Source organism: Camelus dromedarius, chromosome 31 (genome assembly GCF_036321535.1).
Source record: "Camelus dromedarius isolate mCamDro1 chromosome 31, mCamDro1.pat, whole genome shotgun sequence".
NCBI lineage: Eukaryota > Metazoa > Chordata > Mammalia > Artiodactyla > Camelidae > Camelus > Camelus dromedarius.
Window position 1 is genome coordinate 24,141,521 of NC_087466.1, and position 25,108 is coordinate 24,166,628.

The following is a 25,108-nucleotide window of genomic DNA, read 5'->3' on the forward strand; positions in this document are numbered from 1 at the left end:
GAGAGGACTGAATGAGATCATCCATCTCAGCCCCTTAGCGCAAAGGTCTGTCACCCAGGAGGTGCTCCAAAAATGTGACGGTTATTAATTTCATGTGCACAAGATGGACCTAGCGGTAAAAGATGTAGAAATAGTTTGGGAATTTGTCCTGGTATATTTCAGGCACTTGTGAATGAAGCACTAGCCTGAAAGGCGTTTATCACCTGCTTTCTCATAGCTAGGACCCTGGACTCAAATATTTCTTACTGTTTAATAATATTTTTGTTCTTCGTGTGGCTGCCTCAACCTGTATTTCTTACTGACTTAGTCCTAATGCTTAAGCCTAGACTTTAAGAGAATAACAGAAACTGAAACTGTCGCTGTATTATTTGTTCTTTTAGATTAAAATTTATTTTCGGATTCCCTACAATCTTGCCTTTCACACATGCCTGTGGGTTATTAAAGGGTAGTCAGAGCGTGCCTTTCATTTCTTCATATCTCCTTCCTCCAGCTTGTCATCTGGAAGGAAGTTTGTCATTTTCAGTCAGCTCACAGGAGATGATTTTTAATTTATACCTGAGTGAGAGCTGACATTGTTTAACCTCGGCCTCCTCCGTGTTCCCTCAGCATCCCCTGTCGGCCAGTATCACCTCTTTCCCTCCCTCCCTCCCTCCCTCCCCCTCTCTCTCTCTCTCATTTTTCTTTCTCATAGTCACACATGGGAGGCAAACTTAACCCATCCCAGATGCAGTGGCCCATCCCCCCAGGAATCCCCCAGCAGCCTGACAGCAGGGCGTCTCCCCTTCCTTGGTTTCTCACACCTACTCTCCCACCTCCCACCATCCAGCACCCCTGCTCTCTCAGACCTCAGACCTCTCAGGAAGGTCTGTCTCCTCCACCCCACCCCCAGGAGATCACTGCGGCTTCTCCCAGACTCAGGGAGATGCCAGGGGTGAGGCCAGCAGCTGTGGAACACAGCAGAGGTTTGTCACATTGGTGAGAACGCACCTGTCTTCCGGGAATCCAACTGATAATGTCGGGGGCGAAGCCAAGATGACCTCCGTCCTGGAATCCACGTGGGGCAGACTTCCTCTCTTGGCCCCTGACTGTCTCCTAGGACCTTGCTGTGGGTCCCCTGCCACAGGACACAGGACGTTCTGGGATAGAGCCCAGAGCTGGTGCAGCTGGCGATGGCAAGGGAAGAGCAGAGAAGTTCCCTCGTACAAGAGGGATGACGGGGTGTGGCTCAGACCTGCCGGTCAAAGGGAAGCAACCCCCCGCCCGCCCGAGAACCTTGCAAGAGCGCGTGAGAAGCACAGAACAGAAGGACTAACGTTCTTAGCAAAATAAACCTTCAGATGTGTCCTTTCCACAGGACACAAAAGCACACACACAACAGCCCTGTAGGAAGGAAAATCACTTCAGCAAATCATACGTACATTTTCCAAATCTAGGTCCTTTCCTCACCATTTCTAGGAGGCTGTCTGTTGATTCTCTGCCCAGGTTGCTAAGCCAAGCACAGCCTGGCACTCGGCACGTGGGTAATTAGCTCTCAAGATTCTGGTTCATGGTGCTGGCGATTTGGGACAGGAGTCACCCTGTCCTACTGCAGGGTAAACCCTGACAGCTGGGTTTTCTCTTTGTGTAATGCAAGCGCCTGACAAGCTTTGACTGCCAAGACACCCACTTCAAAGAGGTATCCACTTTAAAGATAAACACAAGAGCCAGGCCACCCCCGTCCACTGGGGCTCCTTTGATTTTAAAGATTTTGGTTGAAGTTGGTAACTGACCACTTGGATGCTTGTTTTTTTCTCTTTCTGAGCTTTAAAGCCCCACTCTTACTTTTTAATGTACTTTTTAACAAAATACTATTTTTTGTTGAAGTCTAGTCGATTTACAGTGTTAATTTCAGGTGTACAGCTGAGCGATTCAGTTATCCATGTATATACATATTTTTTTCAGATTCTCCTCCACTACAGCTCACCACAAGAAACTGAATATAGTTCCCTGCACTATATGGTCCCATTTTTATTTTTTTTAATTCACCAATAAAGAGTGAGCCCTTGAAACCCCAGGCACCCACCCTTGGCCCCAGGAAAAGCAGAACCCCAGTGCTCTCTCTCTCTACCTATGACCTCACGGTGTGGCCCCAGGTGTACCATGTACCTTCCAGAGCATGGAAGTAATAAACCATTTTTCCCCAAAGTTCCCTGATGGCCTGAAGGGCGTCTTGTCATCATACATAAGGACCACGAGGCCTAGTCATAACTGGGTCACTGACAGGCTGAGACCGGGGGGATGCTGGGCCTCTCTTCGTGTACTAATTACCTACGTGTGTGTCCTTCGGTGGGGAAATATCTATTCACATCTCTCGCCCATTTTTAAATTCGGTCCTTGGCTATCTTGTAGTGAGTTTCAGAACCTCCTTGCTCACTGTGGACCCCGGACGCTTAGCAGGTGTGTGGCTGGCCGACACTTTCTCCGCTTTGTGGGTTGTCTCTTCACCCTCTTGATAATGTTCTTTGAAGCACAGATTTTTTTCAATTTCCATGAAGTCCTATTTCTGTTTTCCTTTGTCACCCACGCTTTTGGGGTCATACCTAAGAATCCACTGCCTTCACGTGGCAGGCACTCTGGGAGTATCAGCTGCAGGATGAATAAGGCTCCATCTTCCTCAAGGTCCAGGAGGCTATAGCAGTGACCCCCAATGCCTGGGCTGGGGTTGAGCCACACCCATGCAGCACTACCCTCATCTTCCCATAGTGCCCTCCCCGCCCCCCCCCCAGTACTGCACGCACCACACTGATCACAGTGTCCTTGCGATGGTACAGGCCTGTCCTATATCCCCATTAAACGTAAAATCATGACAGTTGCTGGAACTCAGTCCCCATATAGATAGAGTTATAGGTAAACAGTGCCTGTCTCCTAGGCCGGTGTAAGGACTGAGATGACTCAGTGCCACTCAGTGCCGGTGCTCCCTACCACATAGCAGAGCTCTCACCAGTGTTGGTTCTTTCCACGCATCAACTCCAAGGCCTTTCCCCCAGGGTCTGCGGGGTGAGTTATCATGTGATCTCCAGGCAGGAGATGTTCTTCATCCCTAGTGGTCAATGGAAACAACTTGCATTAATTTACAAACCTGGACACTGACCAGTAGCAGACATGAAGTGGTTCTGTGTAAAGTCCAAACGGGGTTCTGAGTATTTGCTTCACTGAATCTTTTCTAAATTTATTCTACTATGTATACCTTTAAATGTGAGTGTCCTTTCTTAAATTTACCCTGTGCTGACAAAGATTTTAATATTTATTTTTCCTGAATATTTAACTTCATCAAATCGTTGTGGATCTCCGCTCCCCTCATCTTTCTGACCTAACTGAAAGTCTACCCGGGTTGAGTAGCAGATTCTCTGAGCATCAGATCCTTTGTTTATAAATAGGGAACCCTCCACTCAGAGGTGAGAACACTCAGCAGAAATGCTTTAAACCAGATTCATGAGTTTTGAAAAGCCACAGAAAAAAATGCCCCTGAAAGTCCAGAGTAGAGATTAAATGGAAGACAATGCTGAATGAAACTGCCCGGCTCTGAAACAAAGAGAGAACACTAAAGCGCAAATAAACACACAAATGAAACTTCTAAAGACTGATTGGAAGTAAGCAGAGTAAACACATTAGAACTAATAAAAGAGATTTACCAGAAGCAAAGAATAAATAAATCCTAATCTTTGCAGGATAGGGTGTTAGAGAAAATGCGGGCTCTGGCTCCGAGCCCTGGAGTGCAAGATACCAGGGTGATAGCTAAGCCTGTGCAATAGATTAGCTACATGTGGTTGAGAAGAAACCTTTGCCTGCTGCCCGACCCTCCCGTCCCACTATGAGAGCTAGTTTTGGTTAGCGCATGCAAAGCAAAGGTGTGCGGCAGTCACGTACAATCCCCTCATCTCTGTGACTTAAAACACTGTCTGTTTCTTGCCTGCGCCTCGTGTCCATCATGGACAGACAGGGGTGCTCCGATTGCCATAGTTGCCCCCAGACCTGGGCTGCTGCTGCCCGTCACCCTGTCAGAGGTGGGAGGAGCTTGACAAGGACGTCAGATGCTCTGGGAAAGAAGTGAGTCCTGACCTCCTTCCAGCAATCCCATCACTCCAGGTGGGTGAGACTAACTCCAAGGCACGGGAATGAGATACGCTCTCCAATGGGGCTCCACCCTGTGCTGGGCGGGCTCAGGAGGGAGCATCAGGGGCAGATGAGGGGTCCGGGAGGGCTTCCCAGGGGGCTCAGGTGAGGCAGCCTTGTCCATGAGAGGCTGAGCCTCAGACGTTTCTGGAGGTGAGAGGAGGTCTGAGCGCTGTGTAGAGCTCAGCCCCTGCCTTTTCGGGTTCCTGCTCCTTAACTGCTGTGTGGGTTCGCCCCAGCAGCACCGAGGGCAGATGGCAGGGCAGCCAGTCTGCGACTTTCTCCACTTAAGGACAGACCTGTCACCACGGACTGTGCTCACCTCCTCTGGACACAGAACTGTGGGCGCAGTTGTACCCCCATCTTACAACTTACTTTAGGAGCCTCCACACCAGAATCTCTCTTTCTGATTCTAAGGCTTTGCATCTCATTAGGCAGCATTTCCAGTTTCCAAATCGAGAGGCGAGTCCCAGGACTGGGGTTTCGCTCCAGCGCACACATCCGTAGTCTGCAGTTCCCTGATACCTTGGACCGCCTGTGGATGATTCATCGGCTTCCGAGTTCATGAATGAGGTTAAAAATTCAAATTTCATTAGAGACTCAAGATCTTCCACAGTTCAGTATAATTTATATTCCGCTAATGCACAAAGCCCCCAATCTTCATGCTGATACACTCAGGGCTAAACCTTCCAACTACGAAAGTACCATTTTAAGGAGCGCATTACAGTGAGCTCAGAGAGGCGTGAGCCCGTGGCTGGGCTGAATCTGCAGGACCAGAGAAAGGGCAGGACGCAGGGCAGGGTGGCCGAGCTCTGGCCACAGCTGCCCAGCAGGCCTTAGTCCCAGCCAGTCCCAGGCTCTGGCCGGGGTCAGCGGGTCTCAGAGATGAGTGTTAATGGGGAGGGTATAGTTCAAGTGGCAGAGCACATACTTGGTAAGCATGAGGTCCTGGGTTCAAGCACCTCCTCTAAAAAGACACCTAATTACCTTCTCCCCTAGCATAAAATAATTAAATACAATAATAAATAAATAAAATATTTTTTAAAAAAAAGATGTGTGTCCAAGACCAGAAGTGGGGGCCAGGCTGCATCCTTCTTCTTTACCCATCAGGGTCCCCATGTGGAGATGGTGGGGGGCCTCCAGGGCACTGACCCGGCTTCTGTGGAGGACATCTTCCTGTGTCCACCTCTCCTTCTAGGAGCACCCCAAGTTTCACCAGGGAATCTGTGCCCCACGCTCAAACCTGTGATCCAGCTGGAGCACCCTTCGTTCCAGATGGGGCTGTGACCCAGGCGGGTCAAGCGAAGCCCTACCCTGACTGCAGTGATTAGGCTAGAGCTGGTCACATGACCTCTGCGTGTCCAATCAGAGTGAGCATCAGGACTTGCTCGAGGACCAATAGGAAAGGCTCTTACAGTTCCGCTGGCTGTATCCTGGCTGCACTGATTGGGTGAGGGACGGTCACATGACCTCGTTCAGTCCAATCACCAGGAGCGCCAGGCCTTGCCCCGGGCCGACAGGAGAGCCTCGGCCCTGAGAGGAGGCGGGGACGGGACGCTGCCGCCGCCTTGTCACTGTGGAGGATCCTGGAGGAGCCCGGCGGGGAGACTGGGGCCTGTTAGCGAAGCCAGGCCGCATGAAGGCAAAGGCTTGAGCTGGAAGAAGGAGCAGACTGAGTTCTGACGACACCACTGGAGCCCTGGATCCAGCTGGGCCTGCGCTGCCGAGACCGCAGGTCAGGAGCGCACCAACCGCCCGGCTTTTTCCTGAGCAAATTTGAGGTGCGTTTCTGCCCCTCTGGGGCGAGGAGTCCTCGTTAGTACAGAGGGGGCGGGGCGGGGCCCAGAACGGGGACTGTGCCCTTCCCGGCGCCCTGGCCCCGGTGTCCCGTCTGAAGGGGGGGGTCAGGGAGCCCGTCCTGGGGGTGGGGGTTCTGTGGCGCCGGGGCCGCGGGGGGTGGGGGTCACCCCCGCCGGGACACCCTCTGCTCCCGCCACCCTCCCCCTCCGCTCGAAGAGGCCGAGATGGGCGCTGGTCTAGTCCACGGCCTGAGCTGCCGCCGACATGGAGTCTAGTCCTCGCGAACGAAGGGACATGGGTCAGGGAGGAAGGGGGTCTGCCCTCGGCTGGGCGGGGGTCCCTGCGGGGCCTTGGGGGCGGCGCTGCAGCGGAGGGAGAGCCCTCTCGTGTGATGTACTCGCGCCACAGCCAGGAGTTCTTGGCTTCCCTGGGTCAGAAGCGTGAGTGAGCTGGGCTTTGAGGAAAAAAAAAAGAGAGGCGGGTTTCAGCCTCATGATGACAGGGGCAGGCTCTTGAGGACCTGGAGCTTCAGATTTTCTGTGTCTTTCTCTCTCCTGCCCCTCACGCTAAGTTAGGGGAGATGCTGTGTTACTGAGGGCTCGCGGGCAGCACTCACAGAGGTGACACGCCTGGGTTACACTGGCAGTGCCCAGGTGCAACACACGGGTAGTAATCATACCAGGAACACACGTGTGACAGCTGTAAACATCACCCCGAGTAACATGCAAGTAGCATGAACACAGGACACACAGATGTCACAGGGGCGGCACCACACAAACCAAAACACACAGAGAATCCCGGGGAATAACCCGTGACAGCTCACTTGAGAATCACGCACATTGAGCGTGTGGAAATGTCCACACGGAGCAGCAGGCTCAGGTGACGCAGAGGTGCCGCACACACAGGCTGGACGCAGGCAAAACACACAGACCGCGTACTGCAGTGGCGTGCACACACAGGGACAGACCAGGAGACCCCCAGGACCCCAGCGCACGGGGGGCATGCACAGATAACACGGGGTCCTGCTGCAGTCAGGTGACACAGAGGCCGCATGAACACAGGTAACGCGGCCCACCTAAGTGAGCACAGCACAGGGGAAAGGCTAGAACTTGAGCCGGGCAGTGCCCACACAGGCAGAGCACACATGCACACACAAGATGCACACTCAGGCTGCACGGGGAGGCTCGTGGTGAGTGACACACGGCAGCAGCAGTGCAGCCTGAAGGCGGTGCACACACAGCCCACACCCAGGCAGCACAGAGGGGAAGCAGCCGCAGAGAGAGCACAGCCGCTGGGAAACACACACATAGCACGGAAACCAGGGAGACGGCACACGGAGGGTTCACACGGGTAACACACACACGCAGCATCACACGTGAAGGACGTGCGTAGGTGATGCTCGATGGCAGCCCGCAAGTCACACCCACAGGCAGTTCACACAGGAACCAGACGGGTACAGCACAGGCAGCTCCCAGTAGTAGCAGCCACCGTGCACAGGACACATACCCAACGTGGGCTGCGCACCTGTAACACGTACACAAGCTGACACCAGCTCTGGATTCAGACATAAGATTGGAAAAGGCCAGCTAGGGGCCCAGTATCCCTTCTAACCTGAGAGTCACGTGCTCTGGACTAGACACTTTGGGAATCACGTTCGAAATCATGATCCTTCCATCCTTCACAGAGAACGTCAAGATGTTTGAATGAAATAACCCACCTGAGTCCATTCTTTTCCAGTTTTATGGGTGCAGTAATATTTTGTAGCGAAGCCTTTATCTCTTTGATTTAAAAAAAAAAGAGCTTATGCAGAAGTTCCTTGTTAATTTACTTCATAAATCCTCCCCAGTTACGTCCTGCTGCCAAGGCTTACCCAGTGCCCCTTCCATTATCAGGAGGGACTTAATTGGGATGTATAATTGCCAAACTGAGATGTGGAGAGGCCCCCAGCTCCTAGGATGCCCTGGGCATCCCCAGGAATCAGGATATGCTGATGTGAGATGAAGGAACACTGGTGTTTGCTGCATCCACTGCTGACAGCTCAGAAAAAAGACGAGGCCAGGGACCCTCACGAGGAGGTTATCAATGAAGGATGGAGAGTAGCGCTGCACTTGGACTTTCCGTCCTGGGTGCATTTTCTCCTCTCCACCTCTGAAGTGGCCTGAGGATGCTCTCCTTGCTATGTCAGCACTCTTGAAGCTGCGGACACCTTGCCAGGGTGGGGCCGTTGGAGTTAGTTGACCCTGGGAAGTGGTGTCATCTGCCAGATCCCCGAGGGGAGCCCTCACCCACAGATAGGGTGAGGAGGCCATTTCACAGGTGTTTGCCTGTGAGGCCACTTTGAGCCAAGTTCCCTCCCTCCCTCCCCTTTCCTTCACACAGCATACACAGGTTAGCAAAAAGGAGGGGAAAGGACTTACATTCTGGGTGAAAATCCATTAAATTTCCCGGTGTTCCAAGTTCTCTGCTGCATGGCGCTGGCCAGAGTCCAGCTCTGCCGCTGGGACTCAGGAACCATGACCTGTCCCTGGCAGCGATCGTGCCCTGTGGCTGCAGCTCAGCCTTGGACTCCTTGAGAAGGGAAAGGTCCTTCTACAAACTTCCCTGAGAGCCCAACCCAGCATGATAGGGCCAAGACCCCTCCCCCTTTGCACCCTAACTCCAGATGCCCCAGTGCTGCCCACTATGGGACGGGCGTGGGAACTGGGCTGTTTTCACCATGGGAGCTCTGCCCAAGCTCACCCTCAGTTCCATTTCTAGACCGTCACTGGTCCCCAGTGTTCTCAGCAGAGCACAGAGAACTGAGAAAAGAGGCTCTGTGTGAATTAAAAAATGCAGTAAGGCTCTCAAAAGACATCAAAGTCCATTTCAGTTTTCAAGAAGAAAAAGGATTTGTGAAGCAGCTTTGCAGTTAGCCTACAGTATCAGCACCCAAATCCTTTCAGCGCCATCTCCATCTTCTCAGTTGTGAGGCGTGGTCTCAGCACAGAGTAACTCCTGCCTTAGTTTTCATTAGAAGCTTATAACGTTCAAAAACATTTAGAGGGAAGAGGACACTCCCATTTAGGAATAATTACATGCCCATTGACTGTACTCCATGGTGTGTATGACCCAACCCCTGTGCCAGCCACAGGCCTTGCCTGGTCACCAGCCTTGGTGCTGAGGGGGTTCAATGATGAGCACCCTCCCAGGCGGGCGGTCCAGAATACGGACCATCACACTGCAAGAACAGAACACCACAGGTGACTGTTCCTGACGAATTAGATGGGAAGTTCTCAATAAAATACTAGAAAACCAAATGCGGCAGCACATTAAAAAGATCTCTTAACATTACCAAGTGGGATTTATCCTTTGGATACAAGGATCACTCAGCACATGCAAACCATCCAGTGTGATACATCACATTAACAGAAAGAAGGGGGAAAAAATCATATGATCATCTCAATAGATGCAGCAAAAGCATTTGACAAAATTCAACATCAATTCATGATTTTAAAAAAAACTCTTTAAAAGTTAGGTATAGAAGGAAAGTACCTCACATAATAAATGCCATATATGACAAGCCCGCAGCTGACATCACGCTCAACAGTGAAAGGTTGGAAGTTTTCCCTCTAAGATCAGGAACAAGACAAAGGCACCCATTCTCACCATTCTATGTCAGCATGGTACTGGAAGTCCTAGCCAGGGCAATCAGGCAAGAAGAAGAAATAAAAGGTATCATAATTTGAAAGAAAGAACTAAAATGATCCCTATTTGCAGATGACATGATTTTATATATAAAACATTACAAAGACTCCAAAAAGTTATTAGATCTAATCAACAAATTACGTAAAGTTGCAGGATACAAATTTAACATAAAAAGTCAGTAGCATTTTTACTTAGTAACAACAAATTATCAGAAAAATAAATCTTAAAAATACCATTTATAGTAACAGCAAAAACAATAAACTACTTAGGAATAAATTTAATCAAGGAGGCGAAAGATCTCTACACTGAAAATTACAAAATATTAACCAAATAAACCAAAGAAGACACAGATAGATGGAAAGGTATCCCAAGTTCATGAATTGGAAGAATTAAATACTGTTAAAATATCCATATTACCCAAAACCATCTATAGATTCAATGTAATTCCTGTCAAGATTCCAATGGCATTTTTTACAGAAGCAGAAAAAATCCTAAAATTTATATGGAACCACAAAAGACCCCAAATATCCAAAACAATCCTGAAAAGAAAAAAATCTGAAGGCATCACTCTTCCTAATTTTAAGGTATGTTATAAAAATAGCGTACTCAAAACACTATGGTACTGGCATAAAAACAGACACACAGACCAGTGGAACAGAATCGAGAGTCCTGAAATAAACCCGTGCATATGTGGTCAACTAATATTTAACAAGGGAGCCAAGAATACTCAATGCAGAATTAGTCGACTCAATAAGTGGTGCTGGGAAGTTGGATATTCACATGTACGAGAATGAAACTAGAGCCCTATCTTATGCCTCACAAAAATTAACTCAGCATGATGGGAGACTTAGCTGTAAGGTCTAACACCATTAAACTCCTCGAAGAAAATGTAGGTGAAGAGCTCCTTGACGTGAACCCCAGCAGTGATTTTTTGATGATGACGCCTAAAGCACAAGCAACAAAATCAAAAACAAATGGAACGACATCAAACCAAAAAGCTCTAACCAACAAAACCATCAGCAAAATGAAAAGGCAACCTATGGCATGGGAGAAAGTGTTTGCAAACCATCTGGTGAAGGGTTAATCTAACAGGTGGGGGTCACAGAGAAAATATGAGGTGAGACACAGCTCTCACCAGAGCTGAGAGTCTCATTGGGGAAGGCACGTGTGCCCACACATGCATGCACACATGCACACACGCACACGAGGATAATGAAATGGATAGTTCTAGGTCGAAATGGACAGACTGGGAAAGGTGTGGCCCTGCAGTGGTGGAAAGAGATCTTGCAGTCTAGAGCCATGGTTCACAGGGGAAGGAAGGCAGTCAAAGCAGGCGAGATTCTCTGGGACTTGAAGGATGGGTGTTTGCTGTTGCTGGGTTGCACCACTGCAGATCTGCTCCATTGGGCCGCCTTCTTCTAGTAACTGAACCTGCATTTTCCTTGGTGAGCCATCATCCACCCCCATGTGCTATCTGGTTCCTCTCCTGGATCTAAGATGGCTGCGTCACCCAAGCCCAGCTAGCTGAGTCATTACATCTCTAGCCAGAGATTGGCCCAAAGATGAATGTGTAGCACTGGGTGGACCAATGAGACTCAGCCCTGGGTTTTTCCTTTAACTGATTGAGAAAGAAGAAACTGAGCTTTCCGAGAAGATGCAAACATTAGTGAGACTCAGATCCAGGCAGCTATCTTGGTACCACGTGGGGAGAGCCAAGGCACAAATGGAGAAGTCAGATCTGCAAGATGGGAAAAGGAAGACAAATCTTGATAATGTCACTCGCGCCCCTGGAGTGAGCATGCCTGAAGCCATGGCCCTGGGTGTTTTTGTTATGAGGCAGTAAATTCTAGTTTTTACAACAGACTCTTGAAGTTATGTTTCTGCCACTTGAGATTGAATTAAGACAAAATAAATCTGCCTGGTATTTTCAATGCCACACCAGAGTCTGTTTGGGGACTGGGAGTTGGAAGAAAGCTCTCACACTAAGAATAAACTTCTTAAAACTTGCTCTGGATCAGCCATCAATCATTCTGCAGAGGAAAGGCCCTACATTCAAAAAACAGCTCTGGGAACTCCAGCTTGACCATAGGGAACCTTCATCTTTCTCTTTCTCTTCCAGAGGACACTGTGTAGCTTAGAGGCATTTATAAGCTGATGTGTTTATGACCCTCAAACAGGGAGGTAGATACCCAGCATTTCCTGCCCCAGTTGTCTGGGGAGTTTGTTCTGAAGGGCACACATTAAAAATGGGCCTTTCTCCACTTCCTCATGCACAGGTGAATTATGAGGATCTTTTCTTGCGAAACTGACTTTATTTCTGAAAAGAAAAAATAACCCACTCCTAGCTGCTCAGAAAGCAGTGCATCCTCCGAGGTCTATGAACGATGCAGCCGCTGTGAGTGCAGCATCCCCCCCTCTGCTCGCTCTGCCAGTGGAAGGCTCAGGAATCCCAGCCCGGGGTCTGGAGCTGATCCGCATCTGCATTCATGGTCCAGCGCGAAGGAACTGGACCCAAGGGCAGGGCTGGTGCCCAAACAGGTGCAAAGAGCTGAGACTGCAAGCTTCCTCTCTATGAGGAAGCTGACGTCCCTGAGGCCCCACTTATGGGGAACAGGACCCACGGACTCCATGCACACAGCACAGACCCAGCTTCAGGCTCTGGAAATGCTGTGAGGACCCCTGCGAGTACTGAGGCCTCCGTCTCCAGAGCAGAGGGGCCGGGGGATGAGTGGAGGCGCACTGACACTGGGCATTCATTGATCCAAATGGTTTGGCTCCCAAAGAGCCTCCGAACCAGACCCTCTCTGGAGATGAAGCCCAAGGCTTTCCAGAGCATCGGGGCGTCAGGACCAGCAGGGGAGGGACAGGACTGCACTGTGCGCCTCCTGCTGGAGCTGCGGCTCCCAACCCTGCAGACGAGAGCAAGTGTAGGGTCAGCCTGAGTTTTTCACACGTGGCTTTCCTTTATCTCCACTGCAAATTCAGTCCTTCCTGTTTTGTCTAGAACACCATCTGTCCTCTGCAGTGAGGACAGTCTTAGACTCTCCCAAGTCCTACCTTGATTAAAACTTTGAAATTGCAATGAAAGGGAAATGGAAAACAGAGCTTCCCGGCAAGACACTCAACGCCTAGAGCTGACGCCTCCCAGAACCGTCCGGTAACAGTCGCTTTGCCAAGTCAGAGTACATCTGCAGTCCAGGCACGTTGTCCCCAGTTCTTTGTTTTGGTTTTTGGTTTTTGGGGGTTTTTTTTTTTGCTTTTTCACTTTTTTTATTACTCAGAAAAGCTTCATTTTTTTATTGAGCTTTTTGACTCTGTGCTTGTGCTTTCAATACTTTCACAATTTCCTGCTCCTCAGTAAGGAAAGCACGCTTGACCCTGTCACAGACACACTTAGCACCCGTGGAACCACCATAAGTCCGGCTGACATGCTTTTTTTTTAGACAGTCTCATAAGAGCTGTAGGTCTTACAGCGCGAACTCCTCGAAGTCATCCTGGGCACAGGCCACGTGCGGATTTTGATGCTTTCCCATCTTTCTTGGTATAAAGGTAAACAACCCTATTACCAGGGGTTCGGGGCAGCCTGCTTTTGTTAGAGGCTGTACTGTAGGACAGCCTACGACGGTATGTCAAACGCTGGACCATTCTGAATGCCTCTCGATACAGTCCCCGGAAGAGGGGAAAAAAGCACGTTTCCCTAGTTCTAACCGCATATAAATACAAAACTCTTCCATAGTGGGATTTGATGACCATGAATTTATCCCACTACCCTCCTACTTTCTCGGTCTCCAGATGCTTATGGGATACTCTGTGTAAGGATGAGTAACCAGCTCAGAATGTCAGTGGTCTGTGTGTCTGGGAGGCAGTGGGATGGTTTTATTTGATCCCAACTGTGGGGCCAGACTTCCTGGTTGAAATCCAGGCTCTACTTATCTGGAGCTGGATGGTGTTGAGTGAGTCAGTTTACCTCTCTGAGGCTCAGCTGCCTCGCTTGCAAAATGGGGATGACAGCAATCCTTACCACAAAATGTCACTGGGAGAACTAAAGTAATTTATCATTCTTCGTAAACAGTAAGCACTCAATGACTGCTAGGCGGATGATGGAGGGGGAGGAAGAATTATCAGCTGTACAGTATTTAAGACAAGTAAGCCAAGTCTTAAGATCCTGTTGATCATTGGTAAGTTAATGAACTCAATCATTCAAGTGATTATTGGGAAGATTAAATACGATAATGCGTGCAAAGTTCTTAACCCAGCCCAACACGCACACAGGGAAACAGCAGTGCCCAATAGATGTTGACAGGGAAGCTGATAATGGTGATTATGCTGGTGACGTGATGATGTGGGAGGTGGAGGATGATGGATGAGAATAAGAAGAATCCAAGAGTGCGTTTAAAATAAGCAATTGCACGTGTGACCCTGCTAGTGACAGCTGGAGATAGATACATTTATCCACACAACGAAGGACTCAAGGACTCACTAAGTACCAGGTACCGTGCTTGGAATTTGTCCTGCTCAAGTCCAAGGACGTTCTCCACAGCTTTGATGGTAGTGGCAAAATAGCAAAACTGGCCCAAGCCCCCGTGGGCAGGAAAGTGATGAGACTGGTAGGATCTTTCCCCAAACTCACAGCTGCAGAACAAGCTACCGACGCTGCAGAGACTACATGAGTGTGTGTGTTGTTGAGGAAAAGTTCACACGTGGAAGAATGAGGAGCGTGGGAGCAGGCTGGGGCAAAGAGTGGGAAAAGCCGAGGCTTTGGAGCCTAATGACACCCAATTCTATTCCCAAGCCGGCTCCAGACCAGCCGTGCAGCCTCAGGGAACTAGCTAAACCCCCCAGCCTTCCTGTTCTCATGAAAACTGGTGATAAAATCCTTCCTCACTAGGCTGTTGTGAGGATTAAACAAGATGTGGCCGTGTGTTTGTAAAATAAGTTACTCAAGGTAGGACGCCAATCCCTGCAGTAATTTCTGCTGTTACCAGCCACCTCAAAGCCCTGTCTCCTTTTTCTCTGTTACCGACTGAACTGTGAGAGACCAATAAGACTGTGTGTAAAATTTCAGAATCCAGGTCCCATCTTAATGAAATACAGTTTTTGGAGTTCAAGCTTTCTCTCTCCGGTGAAAATAGTAACTTTTCAAAGCAATCAGGCTGTGCTTTTCTTCACCAGGGCTTTTGCTGTAGTGAGTGGAATCCCCTGACTCCCATGAAAACTTGCTTATTTGAAGCTGCTGGGATTTTGTGAGCTGTTCGTTACTGCGGCGCAATACAGCCCGGGACGCGCCTCCGGGTGCCTTGGCACAGTGTGATAAATCTTCCCAGCAGGACCCAGAATGGCTGATTAAATTCCACCTTCGAGCTGAACGCGAGCTCCCAGAAGAGATCAGATAGCATCACAGATGAAAACAAAGCAAACACGCTTGTTCCACCCCGAGTGCGAGCTGAGGCTCATGTCCACTCTGCTGGTGTTGAAACCCTCGGGCGCTCCTCACTGATATCCTCCCGGCTTCCTCACGGACTTGTAGAAGACGGGGTTTATTGCCATCCACCTCCACTCACCGCATACTTCCCAGCACGGGGCCTGGCCGTCTGAAGGACAGTCAGTGGAAGGTGGTCCTTCGGTGCCACTCCCAGCAGCTTCAGATGATTTGAAGGTCGGAGTAAGAACAGGATGGAAATCTATGGGGAAGCAACCTCTCGGAGGGGCCCTCCCTGCAGCATGAACTCCCCATGCCCTGGGTCAGCCCCCAGCTCCTTCTTAATTAATAACTGCAGGTTAAGAGAGCCCAGCCACCTTCAGAATGTGTTTACTTAGGCCTGAAGCCAATTCTGACCCAATCAAAGAAAAGGACACAGTGCATGAACTGCCAATGAAATTAATTAAGGGGAGGCTGGCAGGGAGATGGATGGGAGTGCAGGCCTGCTGGAACCCCGCCCAGCGCTCCGTCCGCAGAGTGCTCGCAGCCGGGCCCACAGCTGGGCCCGCAGGCTTCGCGTCCTCCAGGGGCCGTCAGGGTGACTGGACCTGCCTGGCTCCAGCCACGCGCCATCAGGAAGGGATAGGGTCCTGGGTTCCGGGTGCTCAAGGAATACCAGATGTTGAGTGATGGCATCTAATCCCAGTTTCTTCTCAAAAACTGTGCAGACCAACCAAACAAGCAGGACTGAGCTGGCAGGTCACTGTCTCGTGACCTCGCCTTCCAGGCTGTGAGAAGAGCACACCCCTCGCCACAGAGTGAGTCCCACAGAGGCTCCCAGTTCAGTTTAACTGAGGTTAATCTGCTGAGGCGTGTGGTGCTTGTGGGAGGGGGAGGAGGGGCGAGGACCAAATATCCTCGAAACACCCCCGTCTCAGAGTGAGACCTGTGGGGGTTGCCTTGAAGGACCCCTGCAGAGCTGACCCCAGACTCCCTGGAGAAGTGACAGGGAGGAAGTAACTTCAAGGCGGACCCCTTTTATCTCCACGTGTCTTTCCCAGGATCCCCAGCCCAGAGCAAAGGTCTTCGACTTCACTGAGTTCCTCTGTTCAACCTGAGGACTCGCAGCATGCTCTGTAATCACCAATTTCCCTCCTGAGCTCAGCACCAAGACACTGTTGTCCAGCGTCCCACCTGCCCAAGGTCCTGAGACTGCTCCAGTCACCCGAGTGTGATAAATGGGCCCCTGGGGTGATGACAGGGGTGGGGCCAGGGGTGAGGCCAAATTAGTAATTTAAAAACTCCCAACAAACAAAAGTCCGGAACCAGATGGCTTCACAGGTGAATACCACCAAACATTTAGAGAAGAGCTAACACTTACCCTTCTGAAACTATTCCCCAAAAATGCAGAGGAAGGAACACTTCCAAACCCATCTATGAGGCCACCATCACACTAGTACCAAAACCAGACAGAGGTCTCGCATAAGAAGAAAATCACAGGCCAGTATCACTTATGAATATAGATTAAAAGTCCTCAACAAAATACTAGCAAGTCAACTCTAACAATAAGTTAAAAAAAAAAAAAAAAAAGGTCATACACCATGATCAAGTGGGATTTGTCCCAGGGATTTTTCAGTGTCTGCAGATTGATCAATGTGCTACACGACGTTAACAAACTGAAGAATAAAAACTGTATGATCACCTCAACAGATGCAGAAGAAGCTTTTGATAAAGTTCAACATCCATTTATGATTAAAAAAAACCTCTCCAGAAAGTGGGCCTAGAGGGAACACACCTCAACATAATAAAGGCCTTGTATGACAAACACACAGCTAACAGCGTGCTCAATGGTGAAGAGCTGAAAGCATTTCCTCCAAGATCAGGAACAAGACAGGGATGCCCACTCTTACCACTTCTATTCAACATAGTTTTGGAGTCCTAACCACAGCAATTAGAGAAGAAAAAGAAAAGGAATCCAAATTGGAAAAGAAGAAGTAAAACTGTCACTGTCTGCAGATGACATGACACTATGCATAGAAAACCCTAAAGAAGCAACCAGAAAACCACTAGAGCTCATCAATGAATCTGGTAAAGTTGCAGGATACAAAATTAATACACATAAATCGGTTGCATTTCTATACACTAACAACAAAATATTAGAAAAAGAAGTTAAGGAAACAATGCCATTTACCATTGCATCAAAAAGAATAAAATACCTAGGAATAAGCTACCTAAGGGGGCAAAGGACCTCTACTCTGAAAACTATAAGACTGGTGAAAGAAATAGAAGGCAACACAAACAGATGGAAAGATATACTATGTTCTTGGATTGGAAGAATCAATATTGCCTACCCAAGGCAATATACAGATTCAGTGCAATCCCTATCAAATTACCAATGACATTTTTGATAGAACTGGAAGAAAAAAATGTTAAAATTTGTATAAAAACACAAAAGACCCTGAATAGCCAAAATAACCTTAAGAAAGAAGATTGGAGCCAGGGGAATCATGCTCCTTGGCTTCAGACTATACTACAAAGCTACAGTAATCAAAACAGTATGGTACTGGCACAAAAACACATAGATCAACAGCACAGGAGAGAAAGTCCAGAAATAAACCCACACATTTATGGTCAATTAATCTACAAAAAAGGAGGCAAGAATATACAATGGAGAAAAGACAGTATCTTCAATACACCCTTGACATAAATCGCAGCAATATTTTTTTTGAACCAGCTCCTAGAGTAATGGAAATAAAGGCAAAAATAAACAAATGGGATTTAATTAAACTTAAAAGCTTTTGCACAGCTAAGGATATGATAAACAAAACAAAAAGACAACCTACAGAGTGGCTGCAACTGACAAGGGACTAATTTCCAAAATATACAAACAGCTTATACAGCTTAATACCAAAAAACCAAGCAGCCCAATAAAAAAATGGGCAGAACACCCAAATAGCCTCCTCTCCAAAGAAGACATCCAGATGGCCCACAGGCACATGAAAAACTATGCATACCGCTAATTGTCAGAGAAATGCAAATCTAAACTACAATGAGATATCACCTCACACCAGTCAGAATGGCCATCATTCAAAAGTCCACAAATGACAAATGCTGGAGAGGGTGTGGAGAAAAAGGAACCCTCCTACACTGCTGGTGAGAATGTAAATTGGTACAGCCACTGTGGAGGACAATTTGGAGGTTCCTTAAAAAACTAAAAATAGATTTACCCTATGATCCAGCAATCTCACTCCTGGGCATATATCTGGAGAAGACTATAATTCAAAAAGATACATGCACCCCAATGTTCATAACAGCACTACTTACAATAGCCAAGACATGGAAACAACCTAAATGTCCAGCAACAGATGAGTAGATAAAGAAGTTATGGTATATGTATACTATATATATACACATATACTACTCAACCATTAAAAAGAATGAAACAATGCCATTTGCAGCAACATGGATGGACCTGGAGATTGAAGTGAAGTAAGCCAGACAGAGGAAGAAAAATACCACATGATATCACTGATATGTGGAGTCTAAAAAAAGACACAAATGAACTTAATTACAAAACAGAAACAGACTCACAGCCATAGAAAAACTCATGGTGTCTGGGGCAGGAAGGAGGTAGGAAGGGATAAATTGGGAGTTCGAGACTTGCAGATACACACTACTACACACAAAATAGATAAACAACAAAGTCCTACTGTAGAGCACAGGGAACTATACTCAATGTCTTATAGTAACTGATAATGAAAAAGAATATAAAAAGGAATATATGTATGTATATGTATGACTAAAACATGATGCTGCACACCAGAAATTGACACAACATTGTAAACTGAGTATACCTCAATTAAAAAAAAAAAAAAAGACCATCTCAGGTGAAGCAGTTGTCAGGAAGGATTAAAGGGCCTTCATCTTCATAGCTCTGCCCCAGCCCAGTTATCTTACAACCACTAAAAAACATGGTAATCCCTTCCTTGTCAGGAGCACATCTATTGCAAAAAGAAATATTCAAATTTTTAATGAAAGATATAAAAATTTTAAGTAATAAGATAATACAGGATGAAGCAGAGACAGTTTGTCTGCCAGCATCCATTCTCCCCTTCCTTCTTCCCAGAGTTTCCCCCTCCCTCTAGTGGCCCCTCCTGTTCACTCCAGGAAAACCAGTGGTGGGGTATATATCTTACCTCCAGTTCCTCATCAGAGAAATTGTATTTGCAGCTCAAAGCATAAAACAAACCCGTTATCTTCTCGCATAATGAGGACCGTGAAAATTAAAACTATTTGGAGAAAGTCAAAAACAAGCAGGAGGTCTCCAGCGTCTGGTAGATGCCGTACAGCAAGCGCCGGAACACCAGGTATCAGTTACGCAGCCCAACCTTCCCACAGGAAGGGAGGCCTCACGTACTCACCAGGACACCTCAGGATGCACAGGAACAAAGTGAAACAACGCGTCTTTGCCATCAATTGTCCAGTGGGGCTCTCCTTCCCCTCCTGCCATTCTGGGCACAGAGGGGTGCCAAGAAGAACCTGAAGATGAAGGCACACCTGCTCTACCCCATCTTATCCCCACCTACCCCAGCCCATCCCACAGTAGTAGCCGCGCTTGCTGTCCTCCGAGCCGAAGACCTTGGTCACCATGCTGTAGAGATGCAGCCCTTCCACCAGCATCCACGCAAAGGCGCTCAGGAAGAAGTAGTGCAGGAGCACGGCCAGCACCCGGCACGGGGTCTAGGAGCAGAGCAGAGGGTAAGCTCCCTCGGGCTGTGAGCAGGGGTCCCGGCCTCCCTGCATCCGTTTCCTGGGGGCACCTTCTGGTCCCATGGCCTCATCTGCTTTCTGGGAAGTCATGTCCTGCCTTTCCAAGTGGAGCGATTTGGGTGGGACACGTGATTCAGGAAGTTGCCAACCAGTGCGCCAGACCCCCTCCCGGGCACGGTGATTGAATCAGGAGAGGGCAGGGAATCAGGCCCAGCCAATCAGCATGAACACCACCCCGCAGCAGGATTGGTCAGGAGGAGGCACGTGACCAAGCCGGCCCAATGGGGTGGGTTCTGAGGTGGGCAGAGCTGCCGGGAAGCCAGTGAGCCAGCCTGGGGAGCCACGCGGGCCAGGCAGCCTGTCGGAGGGGCCAGGAGCCGTCGTGGGGAAGGCACTTCGGGCCGGCCAGGGCCCTGGCGCAAGGCGGGTATGGAGTGCCCCTGTTTAGACCTGAGGGAGGGCGCTGATGTGAGGGCAGGGAGAGGGAGTGCCCAGGCACCACGCCTGGGTCCGCCTGGGACGCGGAGAAGGGCGCAGCCTGGGAGGAGAAGCAGATATGGAAGGAGATGAGCCGGGGAGCGGGGAAGCAGAGGGTGAGGGAGGAGGGAGGAAATCCTTTAAAGGGAGAAACAAGAAACGAAAGACAGAAACTTGTGACTGAACCATACTTGGCTCTGCGTTCGTTTTCTGCTCCCTCCTCTGGATTTCCTTCAGGAGAAGTGACCATCCCCCCACACCCTGGACGCAGCCAGGGGGTGCGTCCATCGTGGTGTCCCCGCCTCTAGCCGAGAGGTGGGCGTGTGCTCAGGCTGTCACTCTCACGTGACTGTTCATGAAATGTTCATTTTTAGCACGGATAATTTCAGTCCCTTTTCAAATCAACCTTTCCTGCCAACGAATAGATGTGATCTGCTCCCACAAAGACACCCACGGACTGTCTAAATTTGATGTCACCTACACCGAGTGGTGACAGATGTGGAGAAAAAGTTATATTTAATCAAAAATAACTCTGTGACTTCATTTTTTAAACTTGGGCTTAATTAAACCGCTTTGCTTCCTCCCTCTCGCCTACACTCTCGCAAACCCACTTCCTGCTGAAGCATTGCTTCCTCTGCCTACTCCCGCTGCCCAGCGGACCCACCCACGTGCCGGCGGAAGACAGCTTGGTCTTTCGTTCTCAGCGTGTGACGGATCCAGAAGAGGAAGCTCTGCTCAAAGTCATCCAGGCTCACGGTCACTGTCACACAAAGACATGATGCCACCTGAGTGCTGGAGAGGTAAATGACACTAAACACAAGGGCCCCAGGACATCCTGCAGCCGCCAGCTCTCCAGGAGACGGGGGACAGGAATGTTCCAGAGCAACAGCTGCAGAGCCTGAGCTGGGACTGGTCTCCAGAGGCTTTGTCGGCGCCGAGTCCTCACCTGCACTCCGTCCGTCCACCCTGGGCTGGCATTTCTAAGATGCTGACACCCTCACGGGACATCCATAGACAGCTTCTCACCGCCTACATCTGGAACACAGGCCCCGGGCACTGGGCTCCATCAGGTCGCTGTGGGGACAGCTCCTGTGAAGCCCGCCTGAACCTTTGCGAGCCTGTCTCTGCCCAGCCCCCCAACAGCCTGGGGAGGCTGCCCCAGTCATGGCGACTCGAAAGCTTATTTCTGGCGGCCTGGGCAGCCGCTCTTCTTAGGCTCCTCAGCAGCTCTGAGCCCGGGAAGGATGTCATCTGGGGGGACATGCGGCCTGAGACTCCTCTCAGAGACCGGGACACAGAACACATGGGTGTGGGAAGAGCTGAGCCCGGGGAAGCCAAGATCCAGACTCGCCCGCCCGCACCCAGGGCCCCCACCTCCTGTGAGCTGGCCTGACTGCCAGTGCAGGGACCAGCGCCTGCATGAGGCGACGCAGTTTTGTGTGACCCTGACACAGCCCGGAAGCCCGGTGCACACACTTTCTACACGACTTGTGAGGGTCCCAGAGCCGGACATCACTGGGTCAACCTTTCCAAGGCGAGCTGTGTGCAAAACATCCTCACAGCACGGGGCAGGGTGTACTCTGAGGATGACTCGGGTATCCCCCCATCCCCACCCCCACGCTCAGACAGAAGGACAGCTGAAGATCGCAGCTGTGGCCTCAGAAACCATAGTGGCCTGAGCACCCTGAGCAGTGAGGACACAGCAGCATTGCTCGGTCCCTGTCCCCCTGCCTCCCTCACGGAGCCACAGTGGAGAGCAGCTCCGGCACGTCCTCTCTGTCCCCCAACTTAAATGTGTCCTTGAATTGGGCAGACCCTGGACGCACATCTCGGCCCTCAAAGGCGACACACCTTGGGGGGCAGTCCGTGTTCCAGGACTCAGAACACTCGTGATCCACCCAGGCGCTGAGCGGGCTCTGGGCATTGGGGAAGCAGTGGCGGGATGTGAAAGCCCCTCACCTGGCCAGCTAAACGGAGCGTCACTTCTGCAAAAAAGGAAGTCCAAGAGGCTCCCAAGGCTGAGCGCAGTCACATGTGCAGCGTTTATGAGCAGCTGAAGAGAAGCAGTTGGGGGCCCACTCACCCCGGGCTGCTTCCAGAACCTCAGTGTGTGGCCAGGTCATCCGAGGACACCCCAAGGGCCCTGACCCCCGGCCCCCATGCCCTCTCCCCTGTCCAAATGATGCCTGAACCCCCACTTCCCCCAGCCCTTCCAGGTCCACCAGCTGACAGAGGCCCCTTTGGGCTGGAGTCCGTCTGTCCTGTCTGTGGACAGACACGTCCTGACCACACGTGCACAGATGGCCCAGGAGGGGCTGACACGTCCTCACCCTCAGCTGTCGGCCGGGCCTCAGTTCCAGACGGGCCCCAACCTTCCGACCTGTCTCTCCCCTCCACGCGCAGCTGAGTGCAGCGGAGACACCGCAGGGATGTGTCAGCCCCCGGCCACCGGGACCAGGCTGGGAGACGCCCTCGAGGCCCCCATCCAGAGGCCTGGGGTACGCGGTGTCCCCGCACCTGCGGGGAACTCAACTTTCTCCACCTTCACCGTCCCTGTAGGACTCGGCCCAGGGGAGGGCCTGCTGACAGAGGGAGTGGAATTCTAAATGGGACCCTCCGTGGTTTCCCCCATCCCCTCTCCTGCGAAGCCGCACGGCTCCAGTCAGAGAGGAACGGGGCTGCAGACGCCTGAGTCTCACGCTCATGGCTGACACTCGGCGGTAAGCCCCCCAGGCAGGCGAAGAAAACACGCAGACAGAAAACTGCTTTGAGGCTTGAAGAGAAACAAAACCTGTGACATCACACGGGGAGCTGGAAAGAGGACAGCCTGACTGAAATCGCACAGAAAGCGTTTTCTGATCGTCCCCAGCCTGTTCCTTGGCATTTACAGCTGTGAGTCTCAGAGAGCAGAGGGATGGACGAGGGAAGGAGGCGCAGAAAACAGAGGCAGGAACTGTGAGGATGAGGGCAGCGGTGGGCTCTTGTCAGTCTGCAGGCGAGGGCAGGGCCTCCCCGGGGAGAGACTGATCCCTGGGTGCGTCTTAAAACCTTTCTTCGCGACCTCTCCTCCCTCTGCCCAAAGTAAACCCTCAGACTGTCCTGAAGAAGCAAGACCTGTCATTTCATACACAGGTGGCCACTCCACCTGCTGTTCACACTGATCATTGCACATCTTGGTGATGCTGGGGTCGCTATGGTGTGTCCTGGGGACGTGAGGAGGGGTAACTGTGATGGGGCCAGAGGACACTGTGAAGGGACCTGCCAGGAGGGCAGAAAAAACCCTGAGAGTCCTCCGTCATAACTAGGAATCCTCCTGCAGGACAGATGAGAGAATTGACCACGGAGGCCCACCCGCACTTGGCTACACCGCACCACAGTGACCCAACCTTGTCTCACATGACCGACAGACTGGAGCATGAGCCAATCAGAATAGACCATTGGACCACACAGAATGGAATATGGATCAGTCGGAATGGACCATAGGCCAATCAGAATGGAGCATGGGCCAATCAGAATGCACCATGGGCCAATCAGAATGGAGCATGGGCCAATCAGAACAGACTCTTTGTCAAGGACCCACCACAGACTTAGTGAGTCCAGTTGAGTATTTGTCCTGGTGTCACAATACCAGGCCGCCTTGCTTGTCCCTACACCCCAAGGAGGTTGCTCAGGAGAGAGAGGTACTCAGAGGAGCCAAGACTGAGCCCTACTCCTGCCTGCAGGACGGGACGCTTACTTCCAAAGAGGACTGTGTGGTGGGTGGTGGCACAGGACTCCAGGGGTGCACCGTGTCTGGCTGTCTACGCGGGAGCCTCAGAGACCTCAGGCAGCTTCAGGCTTCAAAGCCAGCATCTCTCGTCCTCTGACTGGAGCTGACTCCAGGACTGGCTGATACTTGGAGCTACAAAGTGATTTCGATGTGTCCCCAGGGGCTGACGGTGTAACTTGGGTGAATTGATTTTTAAGTCGATTGACACAACGTAAAAGATGATTAGTTCTCACTGGTCCCTGAGATTGCGGGGAAGACATCATTTTAGCTGCATACAGCGTGGGTTTTGTGAAGACTGTAAAGGCTGTTTTTCAGGTTACTGTCTAGGGATAAATTTATAGCAGTGTCTGCTGGTCCCTGAATGTACAGGTCTCCTGGTCTGGCTCTGAGTAAAGAGCAGAATGGGGAGGGTCATGGGGTGTATCCCTCATGCCCCAAACTGCCCCTGGCTGATATCTGGCCCAGGCCCTGCTCCATGCCCAGAACAGCGCAGTGATGAGCCCCACTGACCCTCATCCTTCTCCCTGCTTATCAGTCATCGCCACACACCCAGTTCACCAGGAATCAACCCTGTGTTCACTTTCTCTCAAGGATCCTCCAGTTCCAGGAGCACAGCCCTGAGCTCCAAGGACCCATGTGAGGCCCTGCAAGAGAGAAGGTCTGGGGTCCTGCGCAAGCCCTCCTCTCTCTGCTCCCTTCCTACCAAGTTCTGTCACTGGGAGAAGAAAGGCACTGCCCAGTCCTCACCTCAGATCTGTGAGGTCACAAAGGGCGAAGCTTTCACCGCAGAGTGTGTGGAAGGCACTGTGTGTCCACAGAGAGTGACCGGCCACTGGGAGAAGGATGGAGACCCCGGGGACAGTCCCGTGTCTGCAGCCTGCAGCCCACGGTCGGAGCTGGTCACGTGGCATGTCACTTGTAGAAGACTGGAGCCGGGGAGCATGTGGGCGCCAGGTGAGGACAGGCTCTTCACCCACCACTGTCTGCTGTGCTCAGGGTCCAGCTGTCCCTCGTCTCCTGGGCCCTCCCTGCAGAGG

General features: G+C 50.6%; 1 long non-coding RNA gene and 1 pseudogene across 2 annotated transcripts; both read right to left on the reverse strand.

The window, feature by feature from the left end:
• Positions 1-370: 370 nt before the first annotated feature.
• On the reverse strand, positions 371-20,595 carry LOC116149971 (uncharacterized). 2 transcript variants are annotated; one of them, XR_010378622.1, is made up of 5 exons: positions 20,494-20,595; positions 19,252-19,795; positions 2,981-3,079; positions 988-1,163; positions 371-498 (listed from the first exon to the last, which is right to left on the reverse strand). It is a non-coding gene; the product is annotated as an uncharacterized LOC116149971 (long non-coding RNA). The 2 variants fall into 2 exon arrangements; XR_004133560.2 differs by lacking the exon at positions 20,494-20,595 and having other exon boundaries at positions 19,252-20,085.
• On the reverse strand, positions 12,933-13,308 carry LOC116149970 (large ribosomal subunit protein eL34-like; annotated as a pseudogene).
• Positions 20,596-25,108: the final 4,513 nt, after the last annotated feature.